Here is a 6,147-nt window from a genome sequence, read left to right as displayed (position 1 = left end):
GCCAATGCCGACTGGCGACTACCTGGAGGAGAGCCTTCTCTGTGGCTGCTCCGACCCTCTGGAACGAGCTCCCCGTGGAGATTCGAACCCTCACCACCCTCCAGGCCTTCCGCAAAGCCCTTAAAACCTGGCTGTTCTGACAGGCCTGGGGCTAAAGAGCTTTCCCCCCCCCCTCGAATGGTATGGTTGTTGTGTGCTTTTAAATTGTGTATTGTTCTGTTCGTCTTTTTTATCCCTTATCTGTACCCCCTTCCCTGACTTGGATTGTGAGCCGCCCTGAGTCCCCTTCGGGGAAAAGGGCGGCATATAAATGCAATAAATTCAATTCAATTCAAATAAAAATATAAATTCAGTAGAATCAGCTTCAAACCTAAATCATAATTTCTAAGAATATCTTTTACATAATTATAAAATGTGTTGTAAAGAGAACAATTGTAACAATATTTATTACCCCAGCAACCACCACCTTGCCCCACATGCATAATCAATGAATTGCTACAAATAACAGTAGCACTTAGACTTATATACTGCATCATGGTGCTTTACAGCTCGCTCTTTACAACGTCAGCATATTGCCCTCAACTATTTGGGTCCTCATTTTACCGACCTCAGAAAGATGGAAGGCTGAGTAAACCATGAGCTGGTGAGAATCGAACTGCCAGCAGTCAGCAGAATTAGTCTGCAATACTGCATTCTAACCACTGCCACCACGGCTCAAATGGTTAGAAAGTTATCCTTCCTTTGTTGTGTTACGGCTAAACAAGTTGAAACTTCTCTGCTACCAATGAGTTCCATGTCCAAAATATGAAGGGAAATAAAGAGGTCCAAATGTTTACATAAGATTTATACGCATGTGCACACAGCCATTGAGTGTGGTATAGTAATTAAGGAGTTGAACAGGAAAATCCAAGTCCTAGTCTACCTTCAAGTATGGAAGAGTTTCTGGTCAAAAGCTATCCTGCCAAAAGCTATCTCATGCCCAAGGAGGGACTAGAATTCATATTTATGTGATGTCTAGCCTAGCACCTTACCCATTACATCAAAGTCTATTGTGATTACCTTAATATTTTTAGAATTTCTGATTATGCAACCAAGTTATTTTAAAGGCAAAATAGAAGAAAAGAACAGGGCATCTTAGGGCATAACTCTATCAGTTTAACAAAGAAGAGTGCATATGGTTAATAGCCACTCTTTGAGATTGCATACATTTTATCAATCTTAAATATAAAACTTTGAAGCAATTTCTACCATGTTAACATAGACTTCCTACATTTCCAAGAAAACATCAAATTATTATAGCTCTGGATCTTGCCTATTTTATGCTATTGTCTGATATTGTTAGAAATTTGACAGCCCTGTATAAATCTATTGTAGGTTGAAGGCACTGCCATTAGAACATTGTGCTATATTTAGAATATCTGTGATAGCTCATTAAAATTTGAAAGTCAGGGACTTACTGAAAAAGGTTTACCATGCAATTCTAGCAAGGTATGAAAGACAAAAGTCCTATATACTTTTAAACAAATCCAATGGAAACTATTCACCAGTTTTATAGGTTTATTTGTAATAACATATTTTTTAAAGTGAATTTAGTCCTGAATAAGTCCTGATATCTATATGATAAAACTATTTAGTGCAAAAGAAAATCTTAACTAATCTTTTGCTTAATTAGTGTTTTGAATAAAGTTCAAAAAAGTTAATGACGCATTCCACTGTGTACCCTAAATAGATTGGCACAATATTATTTTACTAATTTGTTTTAAACCTGAAAACTGATAATAGAATTTACTCCCTTTCCACAATATTGTTGCTTTGTGTAAAGTATGAAAATATATGTATACCAAACATCTATATCGATTCGGCAATGGATCTGAACAATCCTAATTGTTTTACTTTCTTTTTTGCAATCTCATATCAATGTTCTGGTAGAGTAGATGTACTCCAGATAACAATGCTGTCTAGCTGGTCCCCCAAAACATGCCTTCTATTTATGATACCTGTCGTGTGAATTGGCCTTCACCCTGAAATATGAGTGGCCCCTACTCTATAGGCCTTATGCAAGGCCATGAGGACCTGGCTTTTCCATCGGACATTGATGGTGGGATGTTAGTTGGGTGTGGGGAGTTTCTAACAGTTTATGATTTTACTGAGCTTTCTTGATGTGATATCATCTGCCATATTGGGACTTTCCCCCCCATCGCTAAACCAGGTTTGGGCGCAGTCAACACGTGATGCATCCGGCCCATGGGCTATGAGTTTGACAGTCCTGATATAGCAGAATAATTCTTCCCTCAGATTACTGAGCATTTTCCCCATGATTAGAGTATACATGACCTCAAGTGCTTCAGCTGTAGTTACGTACAGAACTTTAATGGTTGTCTGTATCTGTATTCTCAAACGCTTTTCTTGGTGTCACTCAGCTTAGCTCACCCTGGGACTCATCCAGCTGTTCTTTATTTCACAAGCCTTTTGTAACCTTTTGCAAATTCTTTAGCTCACAGACCACAAGCCATTTTCTTAAAGGCCTCAGTATTCAATTATGTGTTATCGCTTTCTGGGCAGCTTGAACTTATCCTATTTTCGGTCTTCAATCTACCCCATTTTTTCCATACAGTTCAGTACAATTCAGTTTACTTGCAACTTTGACTTCACTTATCACTGTTCCCCCTCATGCAAAATTTTCCTATTCATTCCCCATTCATGCTCTAAAATGTTTATATTTTCAGCTATCAGTGAATATAGAAGTTACAGTAATAATATAAATGAATAATTGTGATTACAAAAATTAGAAAAAAAAAACAAAGTAGAAATGTAAATCTAGAGAACGTGTCCCATCTAGTGGTGACCATGCATTAATGTACCTTTATTTACATAATTCTAAGAAACCCTCTGTGAAGAAACAAGGCTGTGCTTTGCGCTAAGAGACATTTATTTAACTATGGTTTTATTGAAGAAGCCTAATTGATCCAGTTGCCCCAGAATACACATTATGGCACTGATGGAACAAGACATCAGACAGTAGTTTTACCCTCTGTTCAGTACAAGTTTTCTTTACAGCAGTTCTATCTCCTGAGCTGCATCTATAGCCATGAAAAATATGAATCAGAGCTATAAAGATCCCAAGTCACAGCTTACTGTATTCTTATTGTAACATAACACATCCCAAATTCTTGCATCTGATTTGTATTATATTGGGTTCCAATATAGGGATAGAAATCAGGTTTCTACAATAGGCTTTAATTAGTTAATAACTTCATAAGCTGCACTGCTTAGAAGTGAGTTTACAGGCAAAAGGTGTGTGTGTGTGTGTGTGTGTGTGTGTGTGTGTGTGTATGTATGTATGTATGTATGTATGTATGTATGTATGTATGTATGTATATTGTATACAGTTTCCACTAAATTTACTACTAAAGTTAAGACTAAAAAAAATAATCTCCAAGCCCTTTTTCAGACTACCATCTTGACGGAAAATGTTTTCTTAGAGATGCAAAAGTGTGCTTTAAAAAAATCCTTTAGTTAGCTTAAAACAGATATTGCCCATAGAAAGATCCTGGCACCCTTCATTCATCCCTACTCTGTGATGCTTGCTTTAGGTCCACTGAGTGCCTCTAAAGATTATATGCTTCTATCTGCTCAGTGCACTAAATTTTAATTTATCATTTGAACATACCTATGTTCTGATCTTACAATTTGAAAGATTTTTCTTGAAGTGACAGAAATATTTTCATACCTCCTTCATTCCTACACAGCCCATGACATACTGCTTAAACATTCAGATACTACCTAAATAATAACGGTAACATTGCAAAACTAGTAATGGACTCTGCTGTCATCTGTTTCTCTTTCTTGCTCACTAAATATCACTAAATATCCAAAGTTTTTTTTAAGTAAAATGACAGCTTCTTGATAGTCTGGGGACCTCTAGTGGACAACACGAGTTATGAAACAATTGGGAAGAATTCTAGAAGTCATATTTAGCATGCTTACTTTTTTTTAAACAGAAGTTGCATATTGTTGGCCATGTGAAGCAAAGCATTTTACTAAGAAGTCTATCTTCACCTGCAACTCTTACTTCTACTGTTACAATTATTATTCATAATAATAAAAAGAATACATAGAAAGAAACACCCTGACATTGCTTAGTAAGAACAAGTTGTAGTTCATGAGCCACTCTTTAGGCTGTCTTCTCTTATCCCTATTTAAAAGTACGTGTAGAAAAAGTTACATTTTCTTTTCTTTTTTGTAAAAAGTTTTTTATTTTTGCTTTCAAATTCATTCCTAAATATACATTCTTATAATTGCTATTTAATATTTGTCAATTCATATCATTTTTTCCGCCTGTATATTTACATTTTCATATTTTTTTTATTTCCCCTCCCCATTTAATCATGTGTCATCTAAGATATTTATTTCATGTTTTGTTCCTTTTTCTATTTATATCTTTTTTCAAGCCACTCATAAAATCGCCCCATGTCCTGTAGTACACTGATTCCTCTTTGTCCTTTATTCTCAATGTCAACCTGTTCATTTCTGCACAATATCTTCTTTATTACCTCCTCTTCCGATGGGATTTTGTCTGCTTTCCAATTTTGTGCAAATACAATTCTAGCTGCTGTTATTATTTGTACAATCAAATATGAATCTTCTTTACAATATTTCTCTGGTAGAATACCCAATAAGAATACCTCTGGCTTAAACTCTATGGGCTGATGTATCATTTTCTTTAACCATGTTTGTATTTTAACCCAACAGCTTTTTGCGTCCCTACACGTCCACCACATATGATAATATGTTCCTGGCAATTGGTAACATTTCGAACATTTAGCTGATTTATCCTTAGTACCACTGTTGCTAAATGAATATGGTTTACCCATTGATTTTGCTTGCCAGAAGGTTGCAAAAGGTGATCATATGATCCCAGTCATAAATACATGCCAGCTGCGAAGCTTCCGAATTTTGATCACATGTCCATGGGAATGCTGCAACGGTGTTGAGTGTAAAAAAATGGTCATAAGCCACTTTTTTCAGTGCTATCGTAACTTTGAATGGTCACTAAATGAACTGTTGTAAGTCAAGCACTACCTGTGGTTACAGGCTATGCTAACATTGACTTTGAATTGTTGCATTTCTTGCTGTTCAAGTGTAGCCACTGAGGAGAAATGCTTGGAGCTGTAATTTAGCAACACTTTGAGGCCAGCAATTATCTAATCCTATCTTGAAGAATGCAGTTATCTAAGAAAATAAAATGAAATACAGTAAAAACAACTGTAAACAATTTAAACCTGATTTATTTGAATGAAGAGAAACTGGAATCTTTTTCTGCCCCAAAGCACCTACTTTGTAAGCAGAACAATCCTTTGAGAGGCATCTTCTGAATATAGCAACATATCTGACCATTTGTCCAGAGTCATCAACGTTTTCTTTAGGAGTTCTACACTGAGGTTATCTTGAGTAAATTCTAGGTTTACACCCTATATCTGTGATGGTGAACCTATGGCACTCAGGCCAGAGGTGGCATGTAGAGCCCTCTCTGTTGGCATGCATGCCATTGTCAGGTGCTCTTCTGGGTTCCGGTGCACACGTGCGCACCGGCCAGCTACTCTCTTCCGGGTTCTGGTGCTCCGGCGCGTGCATGTGCTCCAGTTTCAGCACTCAGTGCCGAAAAGGTTAACCATCACTCCCCTATATGATTTTTGTTTGATATTATTTTTACACTTTCTGGGTATTGATGCTTTGCAAACTATCTTGGAGATTTTAAAAAGTATTAAATATTAAATATTTTAATATTGTAATAATTTAATAAAGATCAATTTCATTTTATCTGCGCATATAATGTTTTATTACAAATCGGTCTATTTGATAGGATGGGGGGTAGGGGAACCCACTTTCTTTCAAGTTGTTTCTACCAATGTAGTCAGAATGATGCAATAATCTTTCTGTACAAAAAACACTATGAGTCATTCTGTATTGGTCCCTATGATGGCCACTGGAAAAATATAATTATTACCAAGTGTTATTCTGATGAATAGTATGCCTAATGGAGCTCTGTTCTGCTGAGTCTAGCATTGAAATAAGGGCATCATAAATTATGTGTACACATTACAGAACTAAAACCTTTGTAATACCTGAAAAGTACTTATTACCGGT

This window comes from Thamnophis elegans, chromosome 7 (genome assembly GCF_009769535.1).
Source record: "Thamnophis elegans isolate rThaEle1 chromosome 7, rThaEle1.pri, whole genome shotgun sequence".
In the NCBI taxonomy this organism is placed as follows: Eukaryota; Metazoa; Chordata; class Lepidosauria; order Squamata; family Colubridae; genus Thamnophis; species Thamnophis elegans.
This window is presented reverse-complemented; position numbering follows the sequence as displayed.